This window comes from Octopus bimaculoides, chromosome 11 (genome assembly GCF_001194135.2).
Source record: "Octopus bimaculoides isolate UCB-OBI-ISO-001 chromosome 11, ASM119413v2, whole genome shotgun sequence".
Classification (NCBI taxonomy): domain Eukaryota; kingdom Metazoa; phylum Mollusca; class Cephalopoda; order Octopoda; family Octopodidae; genus Octopus; species Octopus bimaculoides.
Genome location: NC_068991.1, coordinates 38,922,555 through 38,938,727, shown reverse-complemented (window position 1 = coordinate 38,938,727; position 16,173 = coordinate 38,922,555). Strand labels below are relative to the sequence as shown.

Here is a 16,173-nt window from a genome sequence, read left to right as displayed (position 1 = left end):
GGAGCCTGGTGTAGCCATCCGGTTTCACCAGTCCTCAGTCAAATCGTCCAACCCATGCTAGCATGGAAAGTGGACGTTAAACGATGATGATGATGATGATGATGATATATATATCACCGAAGAATACGTGGAAGGAACAGGTGGAGGAGGAGATTGGGAGGGTTGGCTTGAGAAGGGAGGACACCCGAAATCGGGCAAGATTGTAAGATGGTATGAGGGCAGTTGCTATGGCATTGGTGTAGATCCGGCCACCCCCTTTAACGGGGACAAAACCCAGATTTAAAACACTGGATGATGATGATGATGATGATGATGAACAGGATTGGAAGGACTAGAAGGGAAGTAAATGGCCCTGCTCAATCTGTGGAAAAGGCATAGGTAGAAACTTCATAAGATGGATCCAGTGTAAGCTATGGATACGTAAGAGGTGCATCAATATCAGAGGAATGTTAACAGGGAAAATAGTCTTTGTGTGTAGCAGATGTACAGGTAAAATAGCACTAGAAATGTACAGAAAATAAACTCCATGAAATGCCAGTGGGGTAAGCCAGAAGTAGTTGATAGTCTCTGTTACCTAGGCGACCAAATCAGCAGTGGAGGTAGATGCTCCGAGAGCGTAGCTGTTAGAATAAGAATAGACTGGGCAAAGTTCAAAGAGCTCCTACCTCTGTTGGTAACAAAGGGCCTCTCCCTCAAAATGAAAGGGACAGCTGTGTAAAGAAGTGATCTCTAGCTGTGGAGGGAACCTGTGTAAGAGGTAGACCCAGAAAGACATAAGACAAGGCAGTGATGACAAGTGACCGAGATTTTTGGTGATATGTTGTGCTTGAGAGAACTTGTCAAGCCAAGTGAAAATGTAACCATGGTGTGTTTGAGAGGACTCACCATGCCAAGTAAAATCATAGTCATATCCATTGCTGGTTTCGAATGTTGGGCCCCATGGAGGTGAAGAGTGAGGTGATGAAGCATGATCTTTGAATGTTGGACCTCACATAAGTGATGACAAGTGACTGAGTCTTTTGGCAATATGCAGTGCTTGAGAAGACTTGTGAAGCCAAGAGAAATCATAGTTGTGGCTGTTGCCAGTTTTGAATGTTGGGCCCCATGGAGGCAAGGAGCGAGGTGGTGAAGCGTGATCTTCAAACATTGGGCCTCACATAGATGATGACAAGTGATCAAGACATTTGACGATATGCGGTGCTTGAGAAGACTCATCTAGCTGAGTGAAACCATAGCTGTGGCCATTGCCAGTGTCACATAAATGGCACTTGTGAAACTGTAGTTGTGGCCGTTGCCAGTGTCATGCATATGGCACCTATGCCAAAGGTATGTACAAACATCCATTATGCTCTTGAAGTGGTTGGCGTTAGGAAGAGCATCCAGCTGTAGAAACCAAGCCAAAACAGACTGAAACCTGGTGCAGCTCTCCGGCTTACCAGTTCCAGTCAAACCGTCTAACCCATGCCAGCATGGAAAATGGATGTTAAAGGAAGATGATGAGGATGATGATGATGATGATATATACATATATATATATGTATGTATGTATGTATGTATGTATGTATGTGTGTACCTTTGTATCTGAGTTTGTCTTCCCACCACTGCTTGACAACCGGTGTTGGTGTTGGTGTTATTACATCCCCATAATTTAGTGGTTCAGCAGTAGATACTGATAGAGTAAGAACTACGCTTAAAAAATAAGTTCTGGGGTGCTCCAGTATGGCTGCAGTCAAATGACTGAGACAAGTAAAAGATACAAAAAAAACTAAAGATACAATATGGGGTGTATCATGTGTTAAAAGAGATAATCTCTATTGATGCTTATCAAACAGTTACTAGTTTCTCAGTATTTCAGGATGTTTATAAGCCTTCAGGTTGAACATAAAGAAAAACTTCAACAAAAGACTACTGGTTCTATATTTTGAACTATATCTAGAAACAAGTCCTTCAACCACATTATAGGAAACTTATGGTCACTAAGCACCTGGTCCTCCAGAGATTTGTTATATCAATGAGTGCTAAGCTAAACATCTTAATACCAGATCTAGTAAGGTTGATGAAAAATGTATCATGTATGAGTCCATCCAGTAAACTGTGAAAGAATATACAGGATTTCATCTATCACATGCAATTTTCTGGATACAACCAATAAAATACATATATAACATGTATGTATATGAAACATACATAATACAAAACCACATTAAAATACAAATCTGAAACTGAAGAAAACACAAACATGGGTGAAGAAAGAGAAGAAAACATAAAGAGAAAAAAAGAGAGAGAAAGAAAGAAAAAGAAAAAAAACACCGATTCCACACTAAGTGCTTCAATAGTTGCATACCACAAGGTTCAACAGAACCTACTGAAGCAAGCCAACATGCTTGCTGCTATACCACAGGCTATGGTGAAGCTAAAGCATTGGAACAGCCAAGCACCCTCATGGACATCACATGACACCTCAATAGGGTGAGCTGCTAACAATAAGAAGAACTTTGCTGTTAGCAGCCCATCTGGTCTCTTCCCATCACTTCTGGATAATCCTGCCAGCTACAGAACTGAGGGGATATTAACCAGAACCAGGGCCTGCTTTTGCTTTTTTCTTTTTCTCTTTTCGTTCTCTTCTATTTTTTCTTCACTCATGTTTATGTTTTCTTTAGTTTTAGATTTGTATTATATATGTTTCATATACATACATGTTAGATATGTAATTAATAAATTATCAAAAACCCACCAACCCAAAGAAATCAATAAAATGATTGAATTGGATTGGAGAGAGAGGCGGCAAGAAAAAGTTTGGAACCATCATCAGCAATGATGCAAATGATGTGTGCCCTTATGTACAGGAGCAAATTCTGGAATGTTCTGGAAACAAAATGCAGCTTAACTGAAAAAGCTCCTGGTATGACAACAAATTCTGGAGTGTGGATTCATTGATGCTAGGGCCCAGAAGTGAAATTGCTCACTAATTTAGAAAAGCACTCCATGAAACAAAACTTAAAACCAAAGTTGTAACAAAATTCAGGAAGATTCATGAAGTCACTATGAAATTGGTGAAAATATAATGAAAAGACGTAAATAACCATACTTTAATATGTTGCACAGAAATATAGCAGATCAATAAAAAAAAAATTAAGTCAAAATTCCTTCCACACAACCTCCAAACACATGACAGTTTACAGAGACTGAATTAATATAGGAAGCAGACTCTAGTCTCCACCACATAATAGAAAGAATGAATGGAGTAACAACACCTCCACAACCAACACCCATTACCACAAGAATAAGGATATTATAAGATTAAAAGCCACTAAAATCAACCAACATACAAATATACACAACACACACATGTTTCTTATGTTAGTAACAACAAAGCAAGCAGACAAAATAAATAAATAAATAAAATGGAACTAGAAAAGTGGTGCAACAACAGCTCACACACTTACTGTAGAGATGAGACAGAAGAGTATAACAAACAACCAAAATTAGTTGGAGAGTTTAAACTCATTGAGATGGTCACAAGAAAAGTGGCTAAATTTCTGGGAATAAAACTGAAAATAAGGAGTGAATCACAACCAGTGAGTACATTTATAGGCTTCAACACAGTTTTCCACATATATATCACTATTAGTCTTAACACATAGTTTCAGATTAAAATTCATGCAAAACAAATTCATAATTGAAAGATCACAAGCTTTAGTCAAGCTTACATGAAACTGAAAAATGCTGTATTTTGTTGTATAAAGGAAAAAAACTAAGCAATTCAGCAACTTCACTTTATAAAAAAAAAGTATCTCTTCTAAACTGTTTACTAACTCTGTCAATTCATCAGTAAGTGAGCTCAACCTCACAAATTACCAAGACGAACAATGAAAACATACATTACTAAATTCACACAAAATTCATACAGGGATTAGCAAACATAGTAAAAAGGTTCATACACCATTTAATAAAAGGTATCCTCGTTCTATAACAGATAAAAGCATTCCCCTATTTTTTTAATTCTAAGTGAGCACCAATATTTAAACAACAGTTATAACCAATGCTTCTGCAATGAGCTAAAATGGAGGAAACGTTGACAATAGTAACAACACTAATCAATCAATGCAGAACAAAAATACTCCAACACACATACAAAAATTGAAAATGCAAATACAAACACTGAGTCACTAGAGTTTAAAGTGCTATACAATTGGACATAGAAGAAACAGCTGTTTCATACTATCATTGAAGTATGCCATATACAGGAAAATCAATAATTTAGAATGTTCATCTGGAAGTGAAAACTTTTCATGCAAATTAGATAAAAATTAAGGAAATAACAGTAACAATAACTCCTATATTATCATTGAAGTAGGCCATATACAGGAAGATCAATAATTTAGAATATCCATCTGGAAGTGAAAACCTTTCATGCAAATTAGATAAAAATTAATGAAATAACTGTAACAATAACTCCTCCACATGTACCACCAACATCAACCACTTTGCCTCAGTGAAGTCCAATGCTCAAAAGGTGCTTTTTATGTACCACCAGCATGGGTGCTAGTTACATGACACCAGCATCAGTCATGACTATGATTTCACTTGGCTTGAAGAGTCCTCTCAAGCACAGCATAATGCCAAAGGTCTTAGTCACTAGTCATTGCCTCTGTGAGGCCCAAAGTTCGAAGATCATGCTTCACCACCTCGTCCCGAGTCTTCCTGGGCCTACCTCTTCCACAAGTTCCCTCCACAGTTAGAGATAGGCACTTCTTTACACAGCTGTCCTCGTCCATACTCATCACACCACATCTGATGCCTTTTATGCCTAACTTTTCTCTCAAGATGCTTACACGCAGTTGAACCTGTAGATGTCCTCAGCTGTCATAGCCCATGTTCCATTGCTATGTAGCATGGCTGTTCACACACAGGCATCATACAATCTGCCTTTCATTATGATGGAGAGGCCCTATGTTGCCAGCAGAGTTAGGAACTCTCTGAACTTTTCTCAGCCTAATCTTATTCTCACAGCTATGCTCTCAAAGCATCCATCTCCACTTCTAACTTGGTCACCTAGATAACAGAAGCTGTCTACTACCTCTAGCCTACTCACCTGGCAGTTGATGGAGTCTATTTTCTGTACATTTTCAGTGTTTATTGTACCTGTGCATCTTCCATACACAAAAGCTATTTTCCTTCTTAACCTTCCTCTGATATTGCTACACCACTTGTGTCCAAAGCTTACACCAGGTACATCTTATGGAGTTTCTACCTACACCTTTTCTACAGATCAAGCAGAGCCATCTACCTGAAGGGATTTGTGATTTGTCTGCTTTCCTACTTAGTAAGACTTTAGTCTTTGATAGATTAACTCTAAGGCCTTTCGATTCTAGACCTTGCTTCCATACCTGGAACTCCTCTAGTTCTGGTAGTGATTCAGCTATGAAAACAATGTCATCAGCATAGAGGAGCTCCTAGGGGCAACCTGTCTTAAATTCCTCTGTTATTGCCTAGAGGACTCTAATGAACAAAAGGGGGCTGAGCACCAATCCTTGGTGAACCCTGAATTCTTCATTGACAACCCTCACCTTACTTGTAGCATCCCTGTACATAGCTTGTACAGCTCTTATCAACCACTCATCTATCCCTAGTTTCTGCATTGATCACAAGATAAGGGATCATGGAATCCTGTCAAAGGATTTTCTCCAAGTCAACAAATGTCAAGCACAAAGGTTTATCTTTGGCTATGTATTTCTTCAGCAGCTGCCTTACCAGAAATATAGCATCAGTAGTGCTTCTCCCTGGCACAAAACCAAACTGCATCTCATCTAGACTAACTCTCTCCCGAATTGGGCTATGATTATCTCCATAACTTTCATCACCTGGGCCAACAATTTGATACCTCTAAAATTATTTCTATCTAAAGCATCACCTTTACTTTTGTAGCAGTTGTCCTCCACCACTGCTTGACAACTAGTGTTGTTGCTTTTATGTCCCTGTAACTTAGAAGTTTGGTAAAAGAGACCGGTAGAAAATGTATCATGGTTAAAAGAAATTAACACTGGAATTGATTCATTCAATCAAAATTCTACAAGGCAGTGCCCCAGCACGGCTATGTTCTAATGACCAAAACAAGTCAAGATAAAAGATAAAAGACATGCATGCACGCACACACACACAAGTATACAAAGGAGCAAGTACAGAGACATCCAACTGATGGATTAAGTTATAAAAGTACACAAAAAGTTATAGCACAGTTAAATAGGAAAGAAATTAGTTTAGATAAGATGTAGTTTGGGTTTCTACCAGGATGGTGAACAATAAATACTGTTTCGTTAGTGATGTAATAAGAGAATTTCTTAGCCAGGAGCAAATTACTATAGTATATACACAAATTCATATAGTATATACACATACATACTACATACGTACATGCACACCCCAGCAGGCACTCCTTTATCACTACAATTACCTCTTATACTTCCCATTAGTTGGAACTTGAACATACGAGTCTTGCCCTTGGCTTCCTTTCTTATTTTTTTCTATTTTCTCTGTTGTCTCCATTCTCTTCCCGGTCTCTCCTAGACTTTCCTTTAATGTTCAACAAAGGACTATCTCTGGAACTCTATTTTACTTTTAACTTCTTCATTGAGTGACAGCCAAATGACATTATCTCTGAACATCGCTATGTATCTGTCTGTCTGTCCCACTTTATATATATTTATGTATGTGTATATATATATATATAAATATATATATATATATCCCTCATGCCGGTGGCACATAAAAAGCACCCACTACACTCTCGGAGTGGTTGGTGTTAGGAAGTAGGAAGGGCCTCCAGCTGTAGAAACTTTGCCAAATCAGATTGAGCCTGGTGCAGCCTCTGACTCACCAATCCTCAGTCAAACCGTCCAACCCATGCCAGCATGGAAAGTGGATGTTAAACGACGATGATGATGATGACCTAATAACTCCCCATCTAGCACATGCTAGCAGGGAAAACAGACAAACAAACAATATAGGTGCATGTGTGAGTTCCAGGAATGGCCAAATTATTCAGAAGTTCACTTCACAATCAAGAAGTCTCAGATCCAATACTACTGTATGGTATCTTGGTCAACAACCATAACCTCAGTAGTATGTTATGAGTAAAATTGAACAGATAGAAACAATATGATGGATGAACTGTTCCTATAATTCAAAAGGTAAGGTTTGTCATATGTCATACCATGTCAGGTTGATTGTGCCTGAGGATTATTTTAAGGGTACATGTTTGGGGACTACTCTGTTGCAAACATCTTTCTAATACAACAAGGAAGAAGTTGAATCAAATAATTGCAAAACTTGTTATTAAAACTAAGGAGAGCTCATTTACACATATATAGGTGTTGGTAGTTGATTGTATGTCTATTCTTTTGTGTCTTTTTATTATGCATCAAATCTATTTATATTCATATTAATATGGTTATCTCGACACAATTCTCTATTATTACTTAAATCTTATGATGGAATGTTTATTAAAGCCTGTTTTAATACCGATTATATCCAGCAATTTGATAAGTACCAGATGTAAAACTATGCACCAAGAATATCAGTTACTCCAGTATGTGAAAGTATGTTTAATGTTACAGTTAGTATTTTGTAATAAAGCAAAAAAAGTTTTAAGAATATCAATTTATTCTTAAAGTGTACAGGGTGGTCTGAAAGTCTTGTCACCACCTGTAAATATTGTTTTTAAGTTTCTATTATCAACGAGAGGGTTTCACAAGAGCAATACCAGAATACCCAATAGTTGAAGGACGCAGTTTCGGCAGCCTCTGCAACAATCACCAAAGCACAGCTACATAAAATATCACACAGGAGATGGTATCGCATTGTTTTGTGCCACAAAAATGATGGTGCTCATACAGACCTTCTCAATGTGTGACAGTGTCAGTGTCAATGAAAGTAAATATACTAAAACCAGTACATGTGTTTGATATTATATTATTCCTCTGTTGTTCTTATTACTTTTCGGTAGGGGGTGACAAGACTTTCAGACCATCCTATACATTAATATATTTAATGTGGCATGCTGGTAGAATCCTTAGTATGCTGGACAAAATGCTTAGCAGTATTTCATCTGTCTTTACATTCTGAGTTCAAATGCTGCTGAGGTTGACTTAGCTTTCCATCCTCTCTAGAATTGATAAAATAAGTACCATTTGAGCACAGGGTTGATATAATCGACTTACCCCTCCCCTGAAATTGCTGGCCATGTGCAAAAATTTGAAACCAATATTAATATTTAAAATTTAACGTATTCAAATATTAAACACATCTGAAATTTACAGAAATAGAAAAACATTTTCAATAGGCAGTCAACATGTCTACTTCATAAACTTTCTAAAATTATCATATTTCAAACATATATGTTAAGTATTTTGAATAGTTAAGGCTTAATGCATTACCTGGTTTAACAGTACCACCTGATCCCTGGGTACCTTTACTGAAGTTCACTCTGTTGCAAGCATTAAGATCAGGGCATTGGTTTAAGGATAAATACTTTCTTCAAGTTTGGGAGGTCCTAAAAACAGTCAAGAGTTTTACTCTTCTTCCTCTGATTAAGTCATTAAAAACAGGCTAAAATTACACCAGCAGTTATATGCTGTGTTCAAAATTCACTCCTATCAGACTACCATTTTTGTGTAGGGAAGAATACAGAGCTGATTTTTTAATGACATTCATGCTTTTCTTTATCGTGATCAGATTTAGAAAAGAAATTTAATGACATTATTTTGCATATCAAAGAATTAGCAGTCATTAGAACATCAGATATAACGCCAGTTGGGATTTGTTCTGGCTGTTTGTGCTCTGAATTTAAATCCTATGAAAAACAATTTTGCCTTTTACCCTTTTGGAGGCCATCAAAGAAGTACTGGTTCAGGGTGGTGAATTAGTAAAGTTGTTAGTCTTATGGGATCTGTTTTAGCTCTTGACATTCTGATCGCAACAAGCTGTATTGCCCTTTTACTTTTTCTTGGACATTAGAGGCATGGAGAAGTGGGGATTTGCATGTATGGGTAACTGCTTGTCTTCTATAAAAACCATGCCCATGTTTGTACCTTGAGAATAAACATTCCAGATACAGACCCACAGTTTCATGTTACATATGGAACCCACTTTTCTTTCCCTTCAAAAAAAAAAAAAGTTTCATCTGTCATGTTAGACATTATAACAATCTTATAAATATAAAATTGTTATATATATAACAATTTTATTACTCTTCCTTGCTAAGAAGCCTCAAAATCTTATTTTCCCCCCTATCTTTTTTTTCATAAGAATGTTCTGGAAGATATCTAAGAACAAACCTTTTTGATTAATCTAAATGACAGAGGACAAACTAAGTGGCATATTACTGTACTCAAGAAGACCCACCCACAACAGGTGTCATGTAAAAAGCATTGGCATGGGTGCTGGTGCCATATAAAAAGCACCCAGTGCACTCTGTTAAGTAGTTGACATTAGGAAGGGTATCCAAGCCAAAACAGACTATGGAACCTGGCGTAGCCCCAAGCCTTATCAGTTTCTGTCAAGCTGTCCAGCCAATGCCAACATGGAAAACGGACAGTAAATGTTGATGATGATGATATTTGTGTTTCTGTACAATCATCAAACTTAGTTTTGAAAATCAAATATATCTCTTCGTTTAATAGTGTAGATGATTGTTGCTTGAGTAAAAGCATCAGACCATACCAAGTAATTTGTAAAGTAATTTGTATGGTTAGGAAGTTCATTTCCCAAGCCCATGGTTTCAGGATCAGTCCCACTACATGGCACCTTGAACAAGTGTCTTCTACTATAGCCCTGGGTTGACAAAAGCCTTGTGAGTGGATTTGGTAGATAGAAACTCAAAGAAACCTGCTGTATAGATACATGAATGTGTATGTGTGTCTCCTTGTCATGATCTCACACTAGTTAACAAGTGTTACTGTCATACAAGCAGTGTCATTAATTTCCAATCTTCAGTGAAAAACATGTTCAACCATGGGGAAATATTACCTTGCTTGGAAACAGGTGAGAGCGCCATGCTTGTATGCAAACAGTAAATGATAAATTTGCTAGTGTGCACAAACTTTATCAAACTGGAATTGATAAACTGAAGGCACACCGAGCAGCAATGATTAAAATAAAGCTGTGTACATTTATATTTAACGTGTTTGTGAACACTCAAATGTGGAGAACCCTTTGCTGCTTTATGCAGATAAGGAAAGAGACTAACCTGTTATAGTAAAAAACCCTAGGAAAGAGCCCCATATCTATACCTCCACAAATAACTGACTTCGTACAATGTAAAAATAAATCACCAGTCCAGAAACAGTTTTAGGAGATAGTTTGTAGTTGGACAGTTTTCATCAAAGTTTTAGGCCCTAAATTTTGAAAGTTGTGATACAACAAACTTGAATCTGTCATCTTACCTGCTGTATCATGAAGAAATTGAGTGGCTGATCCTGTACCATAGTCAGGGCTGACTATGAAGTGAGGAGATGGAAACCGCACAACAATATTAATAATGATGATTTTTAATTAGGTACAAGATCAACCTTTGTAAGGAAAATGAACATGCTGAATTGATTTGATAAAGTATATTACTAATACTAAATTTTTTGACCCTGGACAGAAGACAGACAAAGTTGATCCCAGTGGGATTTGAACTATGAGATATAAAAATGTGATGCATTGCATTTAGTCCCAATGTTTTACTATTCCAGTCATCTCCATTGGATAAATGATTTGCATTTTTGGTACAAAGCTACAATATGCATATTTTACTTGATCAAAAATATTTTTTTTAAATACCTCAATAAAGGAGAGGTGCAGAAACAGATTAAGAATGTCTATAAAAAATTATTAAAGAAATAAGAATCAATAATCAGTAATATTCCTTATAATCCACATTACCTTTACTCTTTTGAATCACAACTAAATTTTGCAAAATTGGAACTGAAATTATTGCATATTTAACCCTTTTATTCCAGATATCAGATATATCCACTCAAATTTCATTACCCTTAACTACAATCTATTTTTTGTAGAGGAATGTTATTGTTGAAACTATTTCTTTTTGAGATGTCAAGTTTATGACTTGCAATCTTTTAGTAGATTTTTAACCTCATTACTGGAATAACTACCAAATGTAATTTCACATTTAGAGGGTTAAACTACATTTTTACTAATGGTTGTTGAAAAAGTTTTTTGTTATTGATTTATAATTTATTGTACTTTCAAATGGGATTAATAATTAGGTTTGAAGTTCTGCTCATAATTGGTCTCAAATTTTGGCACAAGGCCAACAATTTTAGGGAAGTGGGTAAGTCAATTACATCAATCCTGTTGCTCAACTGGTACTTATTTTATCAACCCCAAAAGGATGAAAGGCAAAGCTGACCTTGGCAGAATTTGAACTCAGAATGTAAAGAAATGCTGCTAAGTAATGATTTTGCCAGCTTGCTATCTTAGCCAGCTCATTATTGAGATGAACTTTATTACAATTTTTATATACAAATCATGAATTTTTACAAAGTATGCACTATATTTTATAGAGCCTTCTATGATTTCCAAAAACAATGACATCCTTTAAGCTGAACACAGATTTAAATGAAATCCTTATAAGCCTTACTAAATGATTAAATCTTGGTTGTTGTATATCTTAATTCTCCTCCTTTATCCCTGTCATTCAATTCGGTTTTGATCTCATCTAACCATATGACATATTCCCATTCACCGGTGGAACAGTGTGTATTTTATTCAGTACTGATTCTAGTTCATTCTGTTTATGATTTTTGATATTGGATTTAAGAACAAAACTGTGTATAAGAAGCATCGGATGTTGTGTGCAGGTGAAAAGATTGTACTGGTATGGACATGTGATGCGTATGGATGAGGATAGCTGCTTAAAGAAGTGCTGATCTCTAATTGTGAAGGGACCTGTGGAAGCAGTAGACACAGGAAGACGTGGGAGAAAGGATCTTCAGATATTGAGCCTCACTGAAGAGATGACAAGGGACCGGGACTTGTGATGATTTGCTGTATTTGAGAAGACACATCAAACTATGTGAAATTACAGACATCTATACATACAGGCATGTCATTTATGGCTATGCCCCCACAAGCTCTCTCAGCTGAGAAGTCTTTGTCTTGCAGGTACCAGTGCCAGGTAAAATGCACTCATGGCAGTGCCATATAAAAAGCATCCAGCCATAGAAACCATGCCAAAACAGATAACTGAAGTCTGGCCAGCTCCTGTCAAACTAGCCAATCCATGCCAGCATGGAAAAGGAACGCTAAATAATGATTGTGATGATGATGATGATGTGCTGATTGCAATAAATTCAAAAGAAAACTATTTCATGATTCACCTTTTCCTTTGCTAGACCTTCATATCAAGTATCATTGAATTCTCTAGTTTATCTTTATTAGCACATTTTTTAGTAAAAATAAATTATTCCACTTTTTTTCTTTGGAAGCGTTTAAAGAATCCTGAACCAGCAAACTTTAACATTTTCCTGCTCTTCTGAGAGTAATAATTAATTTGTTGTTTTGTTCTTTGTACTATAGGTGATTCACAAAATTATTAAATAATCAACAGACATATATCTTTAATACTGAGAAAAATAAAGTACCTTATAGAATATTCTACAAATTTCCGATGAAATTCAAATAATATTAAAACACTTTTATTACTGCTAAGTCTAAAATTCAAAATCTTCCCTCAGTTTTTGTATAAAAAATTAAATGTTTTTTTTCTTCCTGCTATAGGCATAAGGCCTGAAATTTTGGGGGAGGGGCGAGTCAAATACATTGATTCCCAGTGCTTAACTGATACTTATCTTACTGGCCCTGAAAGGATAAAGGGTATAGTCAAATTTGAACTCAGAACATAAAGCAGAAAGAAATGTTGCTAAGCATTTTACTTGTCATGTTAATGATTTTGCCTGCTCACCAATCTCATAGACTTAAATGCTATCAGCTAGAAGAGTATCAAAACACCCCTTTATGTAACAAAAGGTCTGTAACATATGTATAATAATCTGGATTAAAATCAATAGTTATTTCAATGTATTCAGCTATTTTTATATTTTCCTTTATTTTCTAAAGTGTCCTCAATTCATATGGCTCTCTTCTATTTTGTGTCTTTAACACAAATATGATTTTGTTAAGGTTATTTCTACAGATGTTCTACAGAAATTATAGCCAGCACTGATTTTTGCTACAACATTTTGTATCAAGATTTCAGATGTAAACAAACAATAAGATCAAAGACAAAAAATGGGTAATGAGTGTATATGCCATATCTCGGGGGGTTTTGCCCCTTCATCAGTACCCATCTAACCCATTCTCTTCTCTGAACACACTGTTTATATAGCCACCACATACAGCGGTGTTAAGTTATTGGGGGTACCAATTTACATATTAAATGCATTCCAGGAGCTGGTATGTAAAGACTAGTGATTTGTAGGTATGTTGTATTTTGTTATACAACCATAATCTACTATAAAGAATATTAAATGTTTTTATAAGTCAATACCACATTCTATTGTGTTAGCAGTGTGCTTTACATTATTTTGTTAAGGTTATTTCTACAGATATTCTATAGGTAGGTTGTATTTTGTTATGCAACCATAATATACTATAAAGTATAATAAATATTTTTATAAGTCAATACACCATTCTACTGTGTTAGCAGTGCTTTTTACATTATTTTACTAAGGTATTTCTACAGGAGTCATATCCAATGACTGGTGTAGCAGCAGAGTGTAAGTATCTTGAGAGAAAAGCTGCACATAAGAAGCATCTGATTGCGCTGGTATGGACATGTGGTGAGAATGGATGAGGATAGCTGCGTGAAAAAGTGCCACACCCTAACTGTTGAGGGAACCTGTGGAAGAGGTAGGCCCAGGAAGACCTGGGCTGAGGTGGTGAGGCAAGACCTTCGAACATTGGGCCTCACCGAGGCGATGATTACTGACCGAGACCTTTGGAAATGTGCTGTGCGTGAGAAGACCCGGCAAGCCAAGTGAGATCGTTGCCAGTGCCCCTGGACTGGCTCTTGTGCGGGTGGCACATAAGATGCACCATTTTGAGTGTGGCCGTTGCCAGTACTGCCTGACTGGCCTTCATGCGGGTGACATGTAAAAGCACCCACTACACTCTCTGAGTGGTTGGCGTTAGGAAGGGCATCCAGCTGTAGAAACTCTGCCAAATTAGATTGGAGCCTGGTGTTGCAATCCGGTTTCACCAGTCCTCAGTCAAATCATCCAACCCATGCTAGCATGGAAAGCAGACATTAAACGATGATGATGATGATGATGATGATGATGATTTCTACAGATATTCTATAGAACTTATAGCCAGTACTGATTTTTGCTACAATGTTTTATATCAAGATGTCAGATGTAAACAAACAATGAGATATGAAATGTTGTAGCAAAAATCAGTGCTAGCTGTAATTTCTATAGAATATCTGCAGAAATAACCTTAACAAAATAATGTAAATCCTACTGAGATAAAATTTGACTTTCACCCTACTCACCATTTTTTAGCCAATGCTACAAAAATGCATTCCGTACAGTCTATAAAGTGGTTGGCATTAGGAAGGACATTTGAAACCAGGTATTGAAGCACAATGCAGTCTTTGACCCATTTTGGATCCTGTCAAATCTGTCTAGCATGGGACATGAATTAAAAAATAATGAATAGCAACTCAATACCAAAATAAATATACATACACAAGATGCTGAGGGTGGGAGGAAATAAGGTGAGGGCTGTGAGAATGTAAATTAACAACAAAACCAGTATTTGGATTTAAATTTACATGTTCACATATATTATATAAAAAAAAAAATCGTGACAAAAAGTGAAATAAAAAATATACCATTGAATTTCAAAATGAGATTTCCAGAATGTCTAAAATCAAATGTATTAAAAAATTAAAAAAAAAGCAGATCATATCTCTTTTAGCAATTTCATTCTTCACTTTTTTGTTTATTATTTTGTCTGTTTATTTATCCCATAATACTTTTGTTCCTTGTTTGTTTATTACAATAACATTATAAAATAAATATGGGTATGTGCAAGTAAATATGTAGTTTTTGAAGTGGATGATTGCATTTAGTTAAAATGAGTGGATGTGTATGAATATTAATTCAGTTGTATATCTGACTATGGATGTATGTATGTTTTGCATGTATGTGCTTATTCATATAAATACATGAAGCGTGTTCAGCACAATTATGGCTGTATGTAGATTTATACAAACAAAAATAAATGAAGGTGTCGTTTAAAAGAATAAAATTTCCATCTCTATAGAATAAATCCAAAATTAATAAGTATGGAAGACAAAAAAAAAAGGTAAAATATTTCAAGAGGAATTTTTTTTGCTTTAGTATATAATGTTCCCTCAATGATGTATAAGTTTAAAAATAACATAATTTGCTTGCACATATAACACATCCGTTTGCAAATAGCAGTTCAATATAAAAATAAAGAGGAAAAAAAATAGATAAATTTTCCCTGTCCTTGTATTCATATATATTATATATATATACATATACATATATATATATATATATATATATATATATATATATATATATATATATATATATATAAATAAATACATACACACACACACATATATAAATATATATATATATATATATATATATACACACACACATTTATACAAACACACATATATACATACACATGTGTGTCTATATATGTAATAGTTTCTAAACCAATAATACAATGATATAAATTTTTTTCCAATTTGGGAAATAAAAGGCTCATACCCAAAAAGGATATTTGGATTTGTAAAGAAAAAAAAAGTAAAGCAAAAACTAAAAACAACAATGGTGATATAGCAGTAATAGCAATAATTGGTACACTGGACAATATGCAAGGGTACAAGGCATACGTGTCAGTGATAAATGACAGTCACAGCTCACATTAGCAGCGACCAACCATGCTCAATGAACCAAGTTCTGCAATGATTCTAATAATTTCACAGAACTTCAGTTGCTAAAATGCCATACCACATTGTCATGGAAGATTGACAAACAGAATCTGCCAAATAAAAACAATGTTCTTGTACTTTTACAATAACATTCTAATATCTTATATATATATATATATATATATATATAT

The 16,173-nt window shown here is 35.6% G+C and overlaps 1 protein-coding gene across 1 annotated transcript in view; it reads left to right on the top strand.

Moving 5' to 3' along the window:
- The window catches only part of LOC106883096 (proteasome subunit alpha type-6), a 267,726-nt gene that overhangs the window by 222,074 nt on the left and 29,479 nt on the right, over window positions 1-16,173 (top strand). The gene's annotated exons all lie outside the window — the stretch shown is intronic.